Source organism: Thalassophryne amazonica, chromosome 18, assembly GCF_902500255.1.
Source record: "Thalassophryne amazonica chromosome 18, fThaAma1.1, whole genome shotgun sequence".
In the NCBI taxonomy this organism is placed as follows: domain Eukaryota; kingdom Metazoa; phylum Chordata; class Actinopteri; order Batrachoidiformes; family Batrachoididae; genus Thalassophryne; species Thalassophryne amazonica.
In genome coordinates this window covers 65,507,791-65,529,524 of record NC_047120.1, presented here as the reverse complement: position 1 = coordinate 65,529,524, position 21,734 = coordinate 65,507,791, and the positions used below count along the sequence as shown (strand labels likewise).

Below are 21,734 nucleotides of genomic sequence, written 5' to 3'. Positions count from 1 at the left end.
AGTTTGGACCATGTATCATCCTTACTTATCACATTACGGGGTAACATATGTCACATGTCATAGAATCCAATAGACGTAGACCTTGTTTGACCTTTACTTTGGAGACCAAACATTCAACACTGTCAACACTATTCCATTTATTAATCCATTAGTCCAGACTATACCTTTTTGGAATCTTTATGATCAGGCAAAATAATGTGGAATATTTTTCAATATGATTGGAGCATCTTTTAATTTTGACCTCTGTGTAATTCTTCAATTGACCCCTACCTGACCACCGATTGAAAAGTCAAGTGGCCAATTTTTTTTTTTTTCAAAAGAGGATTGTCTAAGGAGTATTTCTGCCGAATTGGATGCTTTTCTCACCATTTGCATGATGGTTTCACTCATCTGCTGCACTAGAAACTCAACGCTAAGGCCAGACTATGAAATCGTCAAGGTCTAAGATCGTCTGGCTGCTGATCTGGAGACGAAACCCAGCAAGATGTTAAATCAAACATCCTCCATTTGGCCAGATCTCCATTCATCCAAAGACCCTCTCACACAGAAGGTGTGTGTCGTGTGTTAGTAGCAACCATTGGTGTGCCGTACTTGCCAGCGTTCGCCGCCAAGACCAGCAACGGCAGCAGCGTTCAGTGGCATTTATCGTAGTGTGTAAAACATGGATGTTGTCTGCTGCTTCCTGGCCGGGGTTTTAATCAACTATGTCTGTTTTTTTTTTTTTTTTTTTTTCTGGATTTGGAGATTCTGAAAACCCTGATGCTCTCCAACCTGTCACACAGATGGAGTGCACGTAGCATGCTACAGGCGTGTGAGGGGCGACGGCACGAGTGAAATTAACTGTTTTGAAGATTACCAAATCACTCACCACACCCTGGTTGGCGACGGAAACTGTATGGCGAGTAGTGACGTGTTTGTGGTGAGTGTTACACGCGCCTCTAACCAGCACGCACACGCCTTCTGTGGAAGACAGGCTCAACTCTCTACACAGTCCATATGGGTTTTTCCACGTAAAACACTAAAAGCTGACTCTTGATGCTCTATCGCGGAGGCTTTAAAGCGCATAGCGCTAGTGCATTTGGTGCACGTTCAGCTCCACTTTGCTGTTTGCACGGAGCAGAATCTGAGCACACAGTAAGGCATAAAAATATATAAGCTAAGATCTGAACACTGCACCGTGTAAATAGCAGAAGAACTCTGCTCTCGACCCTCTGTGACGTCACTCACAAGTTTTCTGAAGAGACCTGGAAAAGTTGTTGTGTCGCTCAAAAAGTGCTGCTCTGGGTGTTGCCATGTTGGCAGCACTTACTCCACCTTTGTCCCGACGAACCTGTAACGGTGTCTGTGAGTGGACATCTCAACTCTCGCCTCAACGCCACGTCCTACCTGTCACTCAAAGTACAACCCTAACAAGAGCAGTCAGAGAATTTATGAAGTCCGCCAAGGGTTGACGAGGACTCAAAATAAGATATGTGATTCACAGCTTCACATCGTGACCTGGACTTTACCTGGATCTGGATTCCACAACATAATGCAATAATTGCATACTGATCCAGAATGGACCGACTGACCAAGATGTTGCAGTCTGATATTTAATTAACAAGCTGAAACAAAATTGTGTCTTCCTGATCTTGGTTTGATGTCGTATCTGTGAAGGAGTTTTGACGTAATCCTTAAAAGTCTACAAAATGAAATTCTGATCCAGAATCCGAATCCGGATCACATCCAAAATTCAGTGGAGTCTTCCAAGCCCTAACACCAATGTGTGGTGAAAATCTTGTGAAAATCTGTTAAGTTTTGACATAATCCTCAAAAGCCGGCAAAGTGAAGCGAACAAATTGAAATCCTGATCCAGAATCCAGATCTGGATCACCTCCAAAATTCAACGGAGTCTTCCGTGGCCTAATATCTATCTGTGGTGCAAATTTCATCAAAATCCGTCCAGTAATTTTGGTGTAATTCTACTAACATGCAAACAGACAGACAAATAAATAAATTAATGCCAACGATATTATTATGTCCTTGGAAGATGTAATTATGCATAACTTTATGGTTTAAAACATCTTAAACTATTGAGTTATTTTTAGAAGCCCTGTACAGTTGTCATGTAGGAGGAAACGATCTATAACAGGTGTCACCAGCCCTGTTCCTGGAGAGCACCTGCCCTGCATGTTTTCCATGTGTACCTGCTCAAGTCACACCTGATTTTTTTTATAAGTGGTGTTTTCCAGCTCTTGATTGGCTGAGTACACCTAGATAGAGTTAACTGCCTGGGAGTGGAACAGGGAAAGTTAGAAAACACGCAGGTGCCCTCTAGGAACAGGGTTGGTGACCCCTGACCTACAGAGACCAAAACTGTTTTTTGTACCAGGCTGTAAACATGTTTATTTCTGCTCTAAAGTTGCACATTTTAACATGGGCTTCTATGGTAATATGCTCCTTTTTGCAGCTAGCCTCAAGCAGCCAGTCAAGGAAGTGCAACTTTTTCTTCTTCCAGGTGGCTTCATTTTTGAGGAGCAAAAGTCAGAGCCCCAGTATCTCGAGCACAGTAAGGGAGCATCAGCTATGACATACGCAAGTGCCTCAGTGTTGAGGACCCAGCAGCTGGAAAAGATCAAGAACACACCCACATTTCACCTGGCTGCAGCAGTCAGATGGAGACCAGCTGTCTGCCTGGGTGGTTGCCATTCAGGATCCAAAGTGGTTCCATAGTGTGGTAGTTGTGTGGTGACACCAGCGGATGCTCCCTGACCTGATCTGCCTCAGAGGAACTGCTGCTTGTCATTGGTCCAGGGACTACAGGGATGGAGTTTGCAGGTTCTGGGTCATGTTGAACCATCAGCAGGAACTAAGCCTGCAGCTGGGACTGGTACCTGGAAGGTTTTATGCATGAGGCTTTAGTTTGGAACATTGCACAACATGCGGTATCTGGAGGATGAAGCACATCATCGTTTTCGACTGGAACCGCAGTTCAACTATTCACGAAGCACATTCAACATGTAACAGGCTTTGAGAAGGCGAACACGGAGAAGCCGATTCACAAATTCAAGGCTTAAATAAATGTCAAAGCACCAAAGCTAATTTTCCACAGCGGTGGAACGTCGCCATTGTGCTGGAAGGCCAAACGCAGCGGGGGGGCTTTCTGTGAATCCTATCTGCTCTGTTGTCCCACTTTCACACTGTGCGGTCTGAAAGAAACCACAATCGATGCTCTCAGTATAGATTTCCTCACTCGGCTCTATTCTTCTTTCTTTTCCTACACTTTTTCTCTCTCTGTTTTGCACTCGCCGTATCTGAGTTCTCTCCATCAGGCACACAGGAGGGAGATTTAAAAAACAAAAAAGACACTTTGAGCTCCCCTCAGCTTCCAATGCCCAGGATTCTTGAGGCAGGGACTCGATCACTGCCTGCTGCTGAGGCTGACATATCCAAAGGGAACGCTCCCACTCCATGCTGTCTGTGGAATTCCTGTTTTCCACTCGCTGCCGCACTCCATCTGCTTTCAGTCTTCTGTTGGAATGTAGCAGGGGCGAATGAGTTTTAGATGGTGTGGGGAGGGGGAGCTTACTGGGAAGGACCCTACCCCCACCCCTTTATTCCTGGATTCAAAGGTAATCTGGGAAGCTAAATCCTGGCTCTTTAGTCATCAGTATTTAATCCACAATTTTTATTTTAAACTTTTAAAAACTGTAAATCTTCTCGGCAGGCAGCAGCATGCATCAATCAGCTTTTGTTTATGTGAAACCTTTCTAATAAACCCCACCCCCTGCCCCAGATCTGCCACTGGGTTGACACTCGGGAACCATTAAATTTGCTTGCAAGAGTTCTGCACAGGCTACCAGCGCTTACGTTAAAGCGTCGCAACAGGTGAAGCTGCAGATATTTTACATGACAGGGCACAAGCCTAAATTAATGTGAACTCTGATTTTCCAATAAACCGAGTCTATCGGGATTATACAAAGCTTGTTAAGGTGGTTATTGCAGAGACGAGGTGCTATACTGCTGCTTATGATCTCATGAGAGGATAAGGAAATGATGCATCTGCATATCTGCATAAGACCTAAGAAAACAGTCCATGTTTGTATAAGGCCAGACCACCAAGTGCTGCATCAGTGTTGTCATAGCAACCCAGCATAGTATTTTTATTTTACTACTACAAAAATATGCTACAGCACAATTTGAGGCATATAAAATAACAGACAGTCACACACACACACACACACACACACACACACACACACACACACACACACACACACACACACACGTGTGTGTGTGTGTGTGTGTGTTTGTATATATATATATATGTATATATAATATGTATGTACGAGGTCTATTAGAAAAGTATCCGACCTTATTATTTTTTTCAAAAACCATATGGATTTGAATCACGTGTGATTACATCAGACATGCTTGAACCCTCGTGGGCATGCAAGTGTTTTTTCACACCTGTCGGTTACGTCATTCGCCTGTGGGCAGTCTTTGAGTGAGGAGTGGCCCACCCTCTCGTCGATTTTTTTCATTATTAGGAATGGCTCAGAGACTGCTGCTTTGTTTGAACAAAATTTTTTCAAAAATGTAAGGCACAACTGAGTGGACACCATTCGATAAATTCAGCTGGTTTTCGGTAAAATTTTTAACGGCTGATGAGAGATTTTGGTCTGGTAGTGTCGCCATAAGGACGGCCCACGGTGCCTGACGGCGATCTGCGCTTCGAGGTGGCAGTGTCTCGCCGTTTCAAGTTGAAATACATTTCAGGCTTTGTTGATCCAATAAGTTGTCAGAGAACAGAGAACTTTCAGAAGAAGTCAGCATGAGGACTTTATTCGGACATTCCATTGTTAACGGACATTTTGTAATGAAAGAACGTGCGGGTAGAGTCGCATGTCGGGCCGGACCCGACCGCAGGGGGTCGCGACAGGAAAAACACCTCAGTTGGAAACCTTAACGGGCAAGTTGGAACATGCCCAAGCTGTTAAACAATTTCTCAGTTACTCACTTGTTGAAAGCCATCAAAAGCCGCCTGAATTTTACAAATGGTTTTCAACACGGAGGTGTTTTTCCTGTCGCGGCGCACACAGATTTGCCGAGTCGTCACGGAAACGACTCGCCGAATTTGCGCGCACGTCTTTCATTAAAAAATGTCCTTAAACAGTGGAATGTCCGCATAAAGTCCTCATGCCGGCCTCTTCTGAATCTTCTCTGTTCTCTCACGACATCCTGGGTGAATTAAGCCTTAAATTAGGATGTTTTCAGGTCAAAACAGCCCGACGACGGCGCCTGGAAGCGCCGCACGACGTCCTGCTCTGTGGGAATTCCTTACAGCGACAGAAACACCCCATAATCTCTCATCAGCCGTTAAACTTTTCACCGAAAACCAGCTTAATTTCTCGAATAGTATCCACTCGGATATTCCTCACAGGTCCAGAAAAAATGTTGATAAAGCAACGCGCGCCGTCTCGAGCAGCGTGTGAAACAAAGGAATTCAGCAGAGAGGGCCGAACCACATCTCATTCAAGGCCTGCCCACAGGGAAATGACGTCACCGACACACGTGAAAAAACTCACACATGCGCACGAGGGTTCAAGCATGATTGGTGTAATCACACGTCATTCAAATCCATATAGTTAAAAAAAAAAATAAAAGGGTCGGTTTATTATCTAATAGACCTTGTATATACAGTAGTGTTCAGAATAATAGTAGTGCTATGTGACTAAAAAGATGAATCCAGGTTTTGAGTATATTTCTTATTGTTACATGGGAAACAAGGTACCAGTAGATTCAGTAGATTCTCACAAATCCAACAAGACCAAGCATTCATGATATGCACACTCTTAAGGCTATGAAATTGGGCTATTAGTAAAAAAAGTAGAAAAGGGGGTGTTCACAATAATAGTAGTGTGGCATTCAGTCAGTGAGTTCGTCAATTTTGTGGAACAAACAGGTGTGAATCAGGTGTCCCCTATTTAAGGATGAAGCCAGCACCTGTTGAACATGCTTTTCTCTTTGAAAGCCTGAGGAAAATGCGACGTTCAAGACATTGTTCAGAAGAACAGCGTAGTTTGATTAAAAAGTTGATTGGACAGGGGAAAACTTATACGCAGGTGCAAAAATTATAGGCTGTTCATCTACAATGATCTCCAATGCTTTAAAATGGACAAAAAAAACCAGAGACATGTGGAAGAAAACGGAAAATAACCATCAAAATGGATAGAAGAATAACCAGAATGGCAAAGGCTCACCTATTGATCAGCTCCAGGATGATCAAAGACAGTCTGGAGTTACCTGTAAGTGCTGTGACAGTTAGAAGACACCTGTGTGAAGCTAATTTATTTGCAAGAATCCCCCGCAAAGTCCCTCTGTTAAATAAAAGACATGTGCAGAAGAGGTTACAATTTGCCAAAGAACACATCAACTGGCCTAAAGAGAAATGGAGGAATATTTTGTGGACTGATGAGAGTAAAATTGTTCTTTTTGGGTCCAAGGGCCGCAGACAGTTTGTGAGACGACCCCCAAACTCTGAATTCAAGCTACAGTTCACAGTGAAGACAGTGAAGCATGGTGGTGCAAGCATCATGATATGGGCATGTTTCTCCTACTATGGCGTTGGGCCTATATATCGCATACCAGGTATCATGGATCAGTTTGGATATGTCAAAATACTTGAAGAGGTCATGTTGCCTTATGCTGAAGAGGACATGCCCTTGAAATGGGTGTTTCAACAAGACAATGACCCTAATCACACTAGTAAACGAGCAAAATCTTTGTTCCAAACCAACAAAATTAATGCCTCGCAGATGTGAAGAAATCATGAAAAACTGTGATTATACAACTAAATACTAGTTTAGTGATTCACAGGATTGCTAAAAAGGAGTTTGAACATAATAGTTTTGAGTTTGTAGTGTCAACAGCAGATGCTACTATTATTGTGAACACCCCCTTTTCTACTTTTTTTTACTAATAGCCCAATTTCATAGCCTTAAGAGTGTGCATATCATGAATGCTTGGTCTTGTTGGATTTGTGACAATCTACTGAATCTACTGGTACCTTGTTTCCCATGTACCAATAAGAAATATACTCAAAACCTGGATTAATCTTTTTAGTCATATAGCACTACTGTTATTCTGAACACTACTGTATAGTTATATGGTTATATAATCTTGTAATCTAGTGACATTTCAGGGAACCAATAGTAACTTCTTGAGAGGTTGTTTATTTTATTTATTTACTGGCCCATACTAACTAAATTAAGCACATGGATATTCCTAGTGGAAGAATGGTCACCATAACAACAGTGGCCTGATTTGCATATTAATTAGGTCATGAGGTTATGCACTACGTACTTGTATTATTTGAGTTAGACACACAGAATTTGGACTCAACCTACAACTTTGGTCCTGATCAACTCTGTAGTCTGAAGATGGAAACAATTTGTGTTTTGTTGAAGTCAGGAGGTGATGCAGCATGGAATTTTCCCCGGAGCTTGTTGGGGGATTTTCTGGTTCATGGATTCTTGTTCCCAGTGTCAAAACACAGAATCTGTGCAACATAAGACTTGAATGCATTTAATTTGTGCCTTCTGAGCGCGTTCCATTCAAGCGCTACGTCTGGCAACACACCGAAAACACCTTTCTGCTTCTCTTTGAGGTGAGAATCTCGTCAACAAGCCACAATGAAACCAACGCTGAAATCAGGAAGGAGGACACATCCTGTGACCAGCCATGACTGGAAGGAACAATACGTGCACCAAGACAAAACGGCAACATGGCCAGACACCGGGGGGAGCTGAGAGCAGCGCCATTTATTGCAGTCACGAGGATGGAAAACAAAACTCTGTGTTTTTCTGAGTCCTTCCAGGCTGGCAATATTCAGGCGGGCACAGGATCTGTCGGAACGAGAGCCCAAAATCGTGATGCAGTTTGCCCAGCCACATGTCCTCTATCCGCGGGCCAGCGCCCAGCAGGACGGGGGCCGTGTGAGCTGCACGGCTGTCCGTGAGTTTGTGTGGCCATATGTAAGGGTGAGGATGGGAGGGTGAGGGAATCCTGCCAGTGCATCTGTACCGCCTGAGGACAGGCAGGCGGGTGAGCCAGGCCGTACTGACGCCTGCAGGCGCACAGTGACAGGCAGACCTCCACCCTGCACCCTGTGTCTGCTGGTGACCGGGTGGAGCGGCATGGTGGTTGGTTGTGGTGAGGCTCACAAATGTGCTCGCAACGTGAGCTGGTGACATAACTTCGCCCGCGGTATCCGTCATCTCGCCAAGGAAGTCTGCTGCCTGCCCCCAGGGCCGAGAGCAACACAAGCCTGGAAGAGAATATCCACGTGAGGAGGTCACACACGTGTGGGCGCCTTTTGGTCACGCACATGATCATACGCACACACACGCCTCCAGCCCTTCAGGGACATGGCCCGTGATCCAGAACTAGCTGTTCTCTTTTAAAAACGCCCAATTGAGAAATGCACCGGTGAAGAAGTGATGGTCTGAAGCCAAAGCGCTCTCTGTGAGGGTTAATGCTAAGTGAACCACTTCCGTTTTTGCAAATGTGGACAAAGATTGCACTTCACTCCCAGAACATTTGGTGGCTCTGTGGTGTAATAGCAGTGTGAAACTCGCCCACAAATCCAAGGAGGAGCAACATCTTCCTCTAATGTTCCTCTGACATTCAAAGACATCAGCCACGTTTTATTCTGTTTTGTTAAACTTTTTTGACACCAATGGACCAAAATTAAGTATTTCTACAGTTTCAAAACCTTGATTTTCCTCCGATGCCAACTTGCTCTCCAAAGTTTTCTTTTCAGCAATCTCCCACAGAAAATTTTAAAAATTTACAGCCTTCTTTCTGCATTCTAACAGGGCTATTCCAGAGGGCGCCGTTCCACTATGATCACCACAATCCAAAAAAGTACAAAATCTGGCTTGCCTCCAAACAGGTTGGCTTATAAATTGCAGACCTGGCAACGCACCTGAAAACAATAGAAAGGATCTCAAGTTTTGCAACTTTGAACAAAAACCCCAACAAACGCTGCTTCGGTTTTAAATTTTTACCCCGATGGAGCACAATCTAACAAGTTTCTAGCTTAGTAGACCTCATGAATACCTCACTTAAAGCCGTTTGAGTGTGACTGAAGCTGTTAAGGCTACGAATACCCCGAAGTCACCAGACAGAGAATTGGGATAAAGTTTATGAATTTCAGTTTCAATTTATTTCATTTATATAGCGCCAGATCACTACAACTGCCTCAAGGCGCTTCATCCAAGTAAGGTCTAACCTTACCAACCCCTAGAGCAAACACACAGGCAACAGTGGTAAGGAAAAACTCCCTCTGATGATTTGAGGAAGAAACCTCAAGCAGACCAGACTAAAGTTTTTGAACAGTTCAAAAATTGGATCCTGATTTCAAATCTGGTGCCGATGACGGCTGTAACTACTATATATATCAAGTTTGTCCAAGACTGACAAAGATGGATCAAGAAGTTACTATGATGCTTCAGAACGAGCCCTAATTTGCTATTCCGGATTAAAGCAGTTTGGGAAGCTAAATATTGACTCTTGACTCAACGTTTTAAATCCACAGTTCAAATTCTGCATGCAGCAGTGTTCATCAATCAGCCAATGTTTTTGCAAGACCTTTCACATATTTTACCACACCTTTGCTCATCTTGTGGGGGTAGCAACACCCTCAACCCCCCCACCAAGATCTGCCACTGAGTGCCACTTGTCTCCTCCCGTTTTTATTGCTTTTAAATTCACATTGTGCTTTACACAGCTCAGTATCCCGGTCGGCCTTTTGTTTGCCTTTGTGCTCCATAAATAAACTTGTTCTTTTCCCGATACACTCATTGACAGGGGATCTTCAGCGAAGAATACTATCGGAACACTGCTGGGAAGTGAATATATTCGGTTTGAGCTGTATTTTCCCATTACAATATGAAAAGTCTAACAATAGCGGCAGATTACAGCGGATTTCACGCAGCGGAACACAGCTTCAAGTCGAAATCGAGTTCTAATGCCACTCTGAGCTTCAGCTGGCTGGGCGTCGCGCGTGACAGTGAGCTCCTTATTGTTCAAAAGGAAAACGGCGGCGAGAAAACGCAAGGACGCGCGCAATCAGAGCGCCTCTCCAAAGAGAAAGGCTTTAAAATGCTGTTTGCACTCGTCTCTTGTCAGTTGTTACGTTTCATGACAGAAAATCATCCTAATATTTGCAAAAGGCTCAACTCATTAATTTGAGTAGCTGATTAAAAGGAGTCCATGCTGCAGTTAATTAGAAGGCAGCAGCGATAAGAACCTGAAGTCTGCGCTTCCCGAGGATGCTGGGAATTCCGCGTCGTTACAGGCAGACGGATGCAAACGGATGCAGACGGATGGGGGTAATAACGCTCGCTGCATTGAGAATTTGCAGCGCCACTCTTTGCGTGCACACACGTGGGTGAGTGCAGGCTTGGCCTCATGCGCGTGCAGACAGAGCGGGAATTACCTGTCAGACTGTAAGACGTGACTTCCTGCGAATAAATGAAGTGATTAATTTTGGTGAGAGGGCAGGAGGTGTTCGGCTGATGAGAAGTTAAGATGTTCAGCGGCCCTGTTGCTGCTCGTTACGACGCCACAATGACAAGATGGAAAATTACACGGTGGAATATGGAAAACACCCAAGACACAAAAAGACAGCATACACTGGGGGGGGGGGGGACTCTGCCTGTCAACGTGCGACTTGACACTTTAAATGTACAAAGACTTATATCTTGTTCCCACTTACATTTTCAGAAAAAGACTAATCCTCAGTAAAAGTGGTGCTTCATTTATTTACCCCTCATATAAATGTGAGCACTTTCTGTAGGCTTTTCAACACATTCATGTTGAAACCTACTTGAATAGCTGTGGATGTTATCGAAGCTCAAGGTCAGACTGCTGCTTTTGAACTACATTTTTTTGTTGTGAAAGTGTAGTGACACGGACCCACAACAGGGGGCGCAAATGAACGGTCAATAGATGAGCCAAAAGGTAACAATTTAATGTTGTGAAACATGCACAACGAACATACAGACAATCTCAGAATATAATTACAGTCAAATTACAAAGGTGACGTGTGGGCAGGCTCGAGGATAGAAGACGTCTGTCCTAAGAAGAGCCGGAACCACACGATTTCCGCCCCCACAGAACCTGGTGAATACTGGAGCCGCCAAGTCCCGAATTCCCAGGTGATCACCGTCCCCGACTGTCGGATCTGGTACTGCTGGCGAAGAACAAAGACAGTCAAGTGTGGGTGTGTGCACACCCAGTAACAACAGCGGTGGGAATGCCACCTCCACCTCTCACTCAATATGTTGCAGAGTACCGCAGTGATTCCTCAGGGGAAAAGAGTGCCGTCCTGCACTCACTCAGCCTCCACAGAAAAAGGAACCGGTACTCCTGCAAACACTCACAATATACAGATATATTGCAAAAGACACAAACGGCTGAGGATATTACCTCCAATGAAGTATGATATCTCGGCGATGAGGTGGAGATGACGTCTGGTCTTTATGGAGTGCGATGATGAAGAATGTGTGACAGCTGTCAGGAATTAATGAGTAACAGCTGTCACTCCCGGCTGTATCCGTGGCGGCAGCGCCCTCTCGTGCCTGAAGCCCGCACTTCAGGCAGGGCGCCCTTTGGTGGTGGGCCAGCAGTACATCCTCTTCTGGCGGCCCACACAACATTTTTTAGATCAAAGGTCAACAGAAAAAAGCATTATGACTATTTAAAGCAAGGCAATAAGTAAAAGCAGCACTTTACAAATCACTCAATTTGAAGAATATTTGTATGCATAAAGACGCTGTTAAGACTCAAGGTCATGGTACAGTTCTTTTTTAACACAGCACCCTTATACATCACAGAAAGAAAGCATTACCAGTGCATCTTTTAAAGTTATATTTTCCAAATCACTCATTTTAGGCATCACTGGATGAAATAAGATGATTTCCAGGCTCAAGGTCATACTTCATTTAAAAAATGTTCTCCATAAATGGTACAGGAAACAGTATTACCACTCCAACTTAAAAAAGAAAACCTGCTGCATTTTCCAAATCACTCCTTTTAGATATCAGTGGATAAAAAAGGACGTATTTTAGGCTCAAGGTCATCCTGCAGCTTTAAAAATATGCTTTTCCTGAAAAGTTCACAGGAAACGGCATTACCATTCCATCTTTACAAAACTGCTATATTTTATTTCTGCATAAAACAGAATGATTTTCAGGCTCAAGGTCATACTGCAGTTTGACTTTATCTTTTCTAGGTCAAAAGACAAAGGGAATAATTGTGTCAACATGTCATTAAGTCAGGGTTTCCTGTTGCATTTTGCTCATAGTGAATAATCTCTGGGTATTAAATTAAAGGTCATTCTGCAGTGCCTGACCTACTGATTGTAACATTTTACATTTGTGTATATTTTAATGTTGTGTGCACTCAAGGTCACACTGTTTGACAGATTTGCCTTTGTAGGACAAATTTTGCAAGGCATTTATCTGTCTTTTGAGAAATAGACAAGCTGTTGTTTCCAAATGACTTATTTTGAAATCAGGGAAACTGGATCAGTGACATGAACACACATCAAGGTCATACTGCTGCTGTTTTTATTATTTCTTCACCGCTGTTTGTTTATTTGTTTGTGAACAGCCTGGAGCCCACAATGTTTCATATATCTTTATGAAAATGTTTACCAAGATTCATATCCTGATAAGCAAGAACTGATTAAATGTTCAAGGTCAAAGGTCAAAGTCAGGAAAAATCTTGAAATATTGGAAAAATCCCTATCCTTTAACATTGAATGACTTTTGAAAAATTCATAACTCTGTCAGAAAAGATCCAATTTCTTTCATATTTGAAAGCATTATGTAGGATCATATCCTGTATTGACTGACAAAGTTTGATCCAGATTTGATCCGGATTACAGGTTTTGTGGCCATTTACATGGTGACCAAGTGGTTAGTGAGCTTGGTTTCAGTGTGGAAGGTTTCTGGTTCAAACCTCACCCCTGCCACATTTCTCCATGTAATGTGGAGTTGCACCAGGAAGGGCATCCGGCATAAAACCTGTGTCAAATCAACATGCAGATCCACCTCGGATCTGCTGTGGCGACCCAGAGTGAAAACAAGGGAGCAGCTGAAGGGTCTTACTTTTGTTCAATTTAACATTGAAAACCCCATTTAACATATATTTTACATTATATTTTAATCAAACGTGCCCCAATCACTCTCATTTGTGACAATGAGGTGCAAACTGGCAGACTAAGTTTGATCTGCATCTGATCCGTATTGCAGATTTAGCTAGATATTTGAGTTTAGCATTAAAGAGCCTTTTTGATCTATACGTATTTTGTATTATATTTTAGCTTATAAAAGCCACTTCTAACATGACTTTGACCTTGACAATTTTTTCCAAAGTAAAAATTACTAGTGTTGGTGAGTGTGGCGCTCTAGTGTTAATATGATAATGCTGTTTTGCATTAGGCAGCATTCTATCTTAAAAATATAAAAATACACTTTTAAAACATTCCACATGTTAATCTGCTGGGTCAAATCTGCCACTTGTTGAATATATATCTAAGTTATTGTGTGTAGTTAAGGACAAATTTTGCATAACTGGGGTACAGCTACAGTAGTGTTCAGAATAATAGTAGTGCTATGTGACTAAAAAGATTAATCCAGGTTTTGAGTATATTTCTTATTGTTACATGGGAAACAAGGTACCAGTAGATTCAGTAGATTCTCACAAATCCAACAAGACCAAGCATTCATGATATGCACACTCTTAAGGCTATGAAACTGGGCTATTAGTAAAAAAAAAAAGTAGAAAAGGGGGTGTTCACAATAATACAACCCCTGGCAAAAATTATGGAATCGCTGGCCTCGGAGGATGTTCATTCAGTTGTTTAATTTTGTAGAAAAAAAGCAGATCACAGACATGAGACAAAACTAAAGTCATTCAAATGGCAACTTTCTGGCTTTAAGAAACACTATAAGAAATCAGGAAAAATAATTGTGGCAGTCAGTAACGGTTACTTTTTTTAGACCAAGCAGAGGGAAAAAAATATGGAATCACTCAATTCTGAGGAAAAAATTATGGAATCATGAAAAACAAAAGAACGCTCCAACACATCACAAGTATTTTGTTGCACCACCTCTGGCTTTTATAACAGCTTGCAGTCTCTGAGGCATGGACTTAATGAGTGACAAACAGTACTCTTCATCAATCTGGCTCCAACTTTCTCTGATTGCTGTTGCCAGATCAGCTTTGCAGGTTGGAGCCTCGTCATGGACCATTTTCTTCAACTTCCACCAAAGATTTTCAATTGGATTAAGATCCGGACTATTTGCAGGCCATGACATTGATCCTATGTGTCTTTTTGCAAGGAATGTTTTCACAGTTTTTGCTCTATGGCAAGATGCATTATCATCTTGAAAAATGATTTCATCATCCACAAACATCCTTTCAATTGATGGGATAAGAAAAGTGTCCAAAATATCAACGTAAACTTGTGAATTTATTGGTGATGTAATGACAGCCATCTCCCCAGTGCCTTTACCTGACATACAGCCCCATATCATCAATGTCTGTGGAAATTTACATGTTCTCTTCAGGCAGTCATCTTTATAAATCTCATTGGAACGGCACCAAACAAAAGTTCCAGCATCATCACCTTGCCCACTGCAGATTTGAGATACATCACTGAATATGACTTTCATCCAGTCATCCACAGTCCACGATTGCTTTTACTTAGCCCATTGTAACCTTGTTTTTTTCTGTTTAGGTGTTAATGATGGCTTTCGTTTAGCTTTTCTGTATGTAAATCCCATTTCCTTTAGGCGGTTTCTTACAGTTCAGTCACAGACGTTGACTCCAGTTTCCTCCCATTCGTTCCTCATTTGCTTTGTTGTGCATTTTCAATTTTTGAGACATATTGCTTTAAGTTTTCTGTCTTGACGCTTTGATGTCTTCCTTGGTTTACCAGTATGTTTGCCTTTAACAACCTTCCCATGTTGTTTGTATTTGGTCCAGAGTTTAGACACAGCTAACTATGAACAACCAACATCTTTTGCAACATTGCGTGATGATTTACCCTCTTTTAAGAGTTTGATAATCCTCTCCTTTGTTTCAATTGACATCTCTTGTGTTGGAGCCATGATTCATGTCAGTCCACTTGGTGCAACAGCTCACCAAGATGTGATCACTCCTTTTTATATGCAGACTAATGACCAGATCTGATTTGATGCAGGTGTTAGTTTTGGGGATGAAAATTTACAGGGTGATTCCATAATTTATTCCTCAGAATTGAGTGAGTCCATATTTTTTTCCCTCTGCTTGGTCTAAAAAAGTAACCGTTACTGACTGCCACAATTATTTTTCCTGATTTCTTATAGTGTTTCTTAAAGCCAGAAAGTTGCCATTTGAAATGACTTTAGTTTTGTGTTATGTCTGTGATCTGCTTTTTTTCTACAAAATTAAACAACTGAATGAACATCCTCTGAGGCCGGTGATTCCATAATTTTTGCCAGGGGTTGTAGTAGTGTGGCATTCAGTCAGCGAGTTCGTCAATTTTGTGGAACAAACAGGTGTGAATCAGGTGTCCCCTATTTAAGGATGAAGCCAGCACCTGTTGAACATGCTTTTTTCTTTGAAAGCCTGAGGAAAATGGGACGTTCAAGACATTGTTCAGAAGAACAGCGTAGTTTGATTAAAAAGTTGATTGGAGAGGGGAAAACGTATACGCAGGTACAAAAAAATTATAGGCTGTTCATCTACAATGATCTCCAATGCTTTAAAATGGACCAAAAAAACAACAACAAAAAAAACAGAGATGCGTGGAAGAAAACGGAAACCAACCATCAAAATGGATAGAAGAATAACCAGAATGGCAAAGGCTCATCCATTGATCAGCTCCAGGATGATCAAAGACAGTCTGAAGTTACCTGTAAGTGCTGTGACAGTTAGAAGACACCTGTGTGAAGCTAATTTATTTGCAAGAATCCCCCGCAAAGTCCCTCTGTTAAATAAAAGACATGTGCAGAAGAGGTTACAATTTGCCAAAGAACACATCAACTGGCCTAAAGAGAAATGAAGGAATATTTTGTGGACTGATGAGAGTAAAATTGTTCTTTTTGGGTCCAAGGGCCACAGACAGTTTGTGAGACGACCACCAAACTCTGAATTCAAACCACAGTTTACAGTGAAGACAGTGAAGCATGGTGGTGCAAGCATCATGATATGGGCATGTTTCTCCTATTATGGTGTTGGGCCTATATATCGCATACCAGGTATCATGGATCAGTTTGGATATGTCAGAATACTTGAAGAGGTCATGTTGCCTTATGCTGAAGAGGACATGCCCTTGAAATGGGTGTTTCAACAAGACAATGGCCCCAAACACACTAGTAAACGAGCAAAATCTTTGTTCCAAACCAACAAAATTAATGCCTCGCAGATGTGAAGAAATCATGAAAAACTGTGGTTATACAACTAAATACTAGTTTAGTGATTCACAGGATTGCTAAAAAAGCAGTTTGAACATAATAGTTTTGAGTCTGTAGCGTCAACAGCAGATGCTACTATTATTGTGAACACCCCCTTTTCTACTTTTTTTTACTAATAGCCCAATTTCATAGCCTTAAGAGTGTGCATATCATGAATGCTTGGTCTTGTTGGATTTGTGAGAATCTACTGAATCTACTGGTACCTTGTTTCCCATGTAACAATAAGAAATATACTCAAAACCTGGATTAATCTTTTTAGTCACATAGCACTACTATTATTCTGAACACTACTGTATATTACGAGTTGACAGGTGCAGCGCTAGCACCTGTTTCAGTCAGGCGATTGTGTATTGTAAGTGGACCGTTTGTGTCAAATGGTTACAAAGTTCATTTTGGTGGAAGAGGAACTGCTGGTTGTAAGTCCACCTCTGGAAGCTTCTTGTCACCAACTCACCAATGGTTTGATTCTCCTTGTAGATTTGTCACTGTGCCAGAAAGGGCATCCAGCATAAAACAAAACAAAACAAAAAAAAACCCTGACCAAAATTCATATTCTGTGTGGACCACAAAAAACTGAGTTCCACACCAGCTTGGATGAGACACAGACGGATCCACTGGGGACAAACTGAGGATTCTGTTGTGAAAAATAACTCCTATGTGAACAGCAGCCTGAATTACATGAGGAGGGGTCAGAGAGGTCAAGGAGGTCAGGGAAGTGGAGGGAAGTTTCCACAGGTGGCGCCGCAGTGCTCGAAGCTGGCAGTGACAGTAACTGTGTGGATGAATCCAAAATCTGAATGGATCGTTGATTTATCATAAACAGGAAGGAGATCAGATCAGCTATGACCTCAGTGCTCCGCCTGAACCAGCGCCTCCTATACGTTATCACATTTGCAATGATTTTTCTGTTGCCAAAAATCCTGAATTAAACCAATTACTAGAACAGTGCACATCACAGGGACTGCTCACTCTGCGTGGCGCATTAATCCGCTGTGTTACACCTCCCTGACTGGCCTCTCGGTGCCAAAACTGAGCCGACGTCTGCAGCAGGTCGATGCTTGCTGGAGAATAAACACCAGTCTAATGGCATCCCTGAGCTGCCGTGGGGGTCACATTAAGATAATTAGGCAGGGAGAAGGCACAGGAATGAGGCCCTGGAGGAGAGGAGGAGGCACGCCGGCTCTCCCTGACATTCTGTGACTTACAGTGTCTTTGCCTCACTGCAGCCTGATTTACCCGCCTGGTTTGGCACTGATAACTGCACTGCCATTTCCCCACTTCCTGTGATTTTGATGGTGTTTTTTTTTTTTTTTTAGGTTTGACGAGCATTCAAACCATCGAGGAAACGCTTCAAATGTGTTTTAGGAACATCTAACAATCTAACAGTCGCCCAATAATAATTAATACATACTAGTCAAGTCAAATGTCACGCATTTCTACATCTATCACACCACTCAATCACTCTGGGTTCTGGATGGCAACCACCCAGGCAGACAACCAGTTCATCTCCCACCTCTAAAAGTAACCAGCTATCTGCTGCAGTCAGGTGAGAGGTGGGCATGTCCTTGGCCATCTCCAGCTGCAGGTGTCCTCAATAGTGAGGCAAAATGCACCACATGGTCAAAGTGTCATAACTGACGCTCCCTCAATCCTCCTCATCTCATTCTCGCTACGTAACTGCTTGTTCAACACAAAGTCATTCAAGCAGTACCCAATGCTCCTCCAAAGAGACCTGGTACCAAAGACATCCAGACGTCTTTTTTTTAGCTACATTTCCCTAAATTGTCATTTGACAAGATGAGAAGTTTCCCAAAGTGAACTTTGGTCCCTTTGCCTCAAAACCTGTCCTGTCTTCAGCTTCTTCAGTTCTAACATCTGTGTGATTCCTCTGATGGAGGCTCTGCCAGCGACCATCTGACCATGATAGAAAAACATCTACGTCTGTTTTGTTTTGTTTTTTTTCCCACCATTACCACAAAACAGCCTGCCATGACAGAAATAATCATATCAAATAAGAACACTGGTCAGGAAAGTTTGCAATATTCTCATACTTGTGATCCAGTTTTCATTCATTCTTCTTCTTCTTATTATTATTATTATATAATGGCTGAGTGGATCCTGGTCATTTGATTGGTGCTTTGTATGTCACATGACATGGATTATTCATCCCATTTGTGTTGCATTGCATTTAGAGTGGAGTTTGGTTCCATTTAGCGTGCAAATTTCGTTCCATACATTTGGTACCATTGCACTTTGCGCACACACACACACACACACACACACACAAAACAAATCCACTGCACTGTCTGGAGGCTGTTAGCAGGAAGTTAAAATGAAAAGCTGGACTAATTTTTGACGTGATGGTTTTTTGTTTTTTTTTGCTGCACTGAGGATGTACACAGTCTTCAACCGACCCGGTTGTGTGAGGGCGCACACACGCAGGGCAACGACACAAGCGAGACAACGATTTGACTGAGCTAACTGATGGTGCTAATTCTTGTAACAGATACAAAATCCACTCCGCTGTAAGCCGTCTGGATGCATGAAGAACTGTTCAAATGAAAAGCTGACATGATTTTTTGGTTGGACCGAGGAAGTCTGTTTTTTTTTGTTGTTGTTGTTAAATAGAAGTCCGAAGTCAGTGCACAGCATCACTGGACAACACGTCACAATTTGGACTTTAGCAGCAGTGGAACACAAAAATGTAAGTCCCTTTTCTGTTGTTTATAAATTAATGAAATATCAAATAACAAGGATCTATTTTAGCCATTATATAATGAATGTTTTTACATTCTTTCAATGGAATGAATATTTAATTCGATGAATGGTATGTTCTAGCTTTCACCTCATGAAATATTCGTACCATTGAATTCATAAACATTATTTGTATATTATTTTTGTCTTCTTTCCAGAAGAAATAATGTGCATAAAGTTCAAGACAAGTCCGAATTAAAAAAAATTGTGCCCAATTGTGACATTCAAATCATGAAATTAGTGTGACATCATCAGAGCAAAACGTTATGAGGTCTACAAGACCCCGCCCCCCCGCCCTGCCCCACCCTGCCCTTTATTTGTGTTGTCAAATTGAAGAGTTCCGACTATTTGACAAACAAAGTGCTTGACTGAAGTTTGGAGCTTTGCTTGAATCGCTTCCATTGCTGCACTTTGGCTCCACCCATGCGCCACCTGGACGCCAGAATTTGAATGTTCTGTTTCCAAAGGATCCGTGGACGATGTCTCAAATGTTTTAGTTGTTCTTTGGCGTCTTTGTGCAACATTCCTGCATGTGCCTTGTTTTATTTAAGTAGCGTGAATGCGGACGAATCAAATTCAAAAGCTCATTCAAAAGCTTTTTTCTTGGTGTTTCAGATCAGAGGAAGGCAGCGGCGGAAATGTATGTGAGCGTTTACCACGGCTCCGGTGGCCAGTGTGCACGAAAGCTAACCACAGGGATGGAACCTCCAGCTTCTCCTGCTTTTTTTGCATTCTCTGTTTGAACACAAGGACAGAAGCTGAGCTTCAAACGCAGCCGGAGCTGGACTGACGCCTCACAGATAGCTAGTTACCTCTGTCTGGGTGCTCCCCCCCAACCACCCCTCTTCTTTCACCACCTCTTGTTACCCATTTCTACAGTCTGTGCCACAGTGTGCCGCTTCACTCGCTGGAGCGCCTTTTTTACGCTCTGATGCTCTGCAATCAGACGTGACACGCTGATGGCTCAGATGACAGCTCGGAGACGAGGTCACACAGTCACCTCCTTTAAAACACGGATGCACGTGGCTCCTTTTGGCAGCTGTGCACTGCATGCACAAAGTGTACACGTGTGCATGCAAGTGCGGCACAGACGTGGCCTTTTCTGGCGCCTGTGCAATTTTAGAAGCAATTACCTATTAAAATTTCATCCTTCCCATCTCAGAATGTTTAGGAAAAGATTATAACTGCTGGGGAGATAATTAAGTCTGCAAATGGAGAAGTGAGTTGTGACTACGGAGCATGCCGCCTGTTTTGTTTTAATATAACAACAATTACAAAACTGAAAATTATAACATTCTATGGACCAAATGTTTAATGTGATCATTCACAACGATAAGTACTATTTCCCATTAAAAATTAATAAGCGACTTCATTAGACTCAACAGTAGGTGTCATAACAACATGATTAATTCATGTTAATTCTGTTTGACTACTTATATCCAAATGATTCAGAGGCTGGTTTAATGTACCACCGAGTCGTTAGTCTACTCTGAGTGAGTTCAAGTGCTAGACGGTGGAGATTCGGTCAAAAATATAAACCCAACACTTTTGTTTTCAATCCCATTTTTCGGTCATTGAAGTAAAAGTTTTAAAGTTTCTTCTATGTACAGAAAAAAGTTTCTTTCTTTTGTATTTTGTTCACAAATTTATAAAAATACATATTAGTGAGCACCTCAGTTCGCCAAAATAAGCGATTATTGCACATATTGTGATTTTAATAGTAGGGGAAAGCGCACCTGTATTGGACCAATCCTGAAACTGGATCACCACCCGTCCCCATCGTGACATCGAAATAACAACAACGGTGCATTATTTTGATGTCACAATGACGTGACAACAGCCTTGTATGGAATTGAGAACAGGTTCCAGTTTCAGTACCGGTCCAATATATATCTGTGACCTTTCAAAGAGTTTGAGATTTCAAGGTCAGCAAAAGGTCATGAAACCAAAGGAAAGGCAAAATATGATGTCATATTAGTGTTTAATAGTAACTGTACAGTAGTGTTCAGAATAATAGTAGTACTATGTGACTAAAAAGATTAATCCAGGTTTTGAGTATATTTCTTATTGTTACATGGGAAACAAGGTACCAGTAGATTCAGTAGATTCTCACAAATCCAACAAGACCAAGCATTCATGATATGCACACTCTTAAGGCTATGAAATTGGGCTATTAGTAAAAAAAAAAATGTAGAAAAGGGGGTGTTCACAATAATAGGAGCATCTGTTGTTGACGCTACAAACTCAAAACTATTATGTTCAAACTGCTTTTTTTCCAATCCTGTGAATCACTAAACTAGTATTTAGTTGTATAACCACAGTTTTTCATGATTTCTTCACATCTGCGAGGCATTAATTTTGTTGGTTTGGAACCAAGATTTTGCTCGTTTACTAGTGTGCTTGGGGTCATTGTCTTGCTGAAACACCCATTTCAAGGGCATGTCCTCTTCAGCATAAGGCAACATG

The 21,734-nt window shown here is 42.1% G+C and overlaps 1 protein-coding gene across 1 annotated transcript in view; it reads right to left on the bottom strand.

Annotated features, from left to right (window-relative positions):
* shisa9a (shisa family member 9a) overlaps positions 1-21,734 on the bottom strand; it is a 117,354-nt gene that overhangs the window by 76,818 nt on the left and 18,802 nt on the right.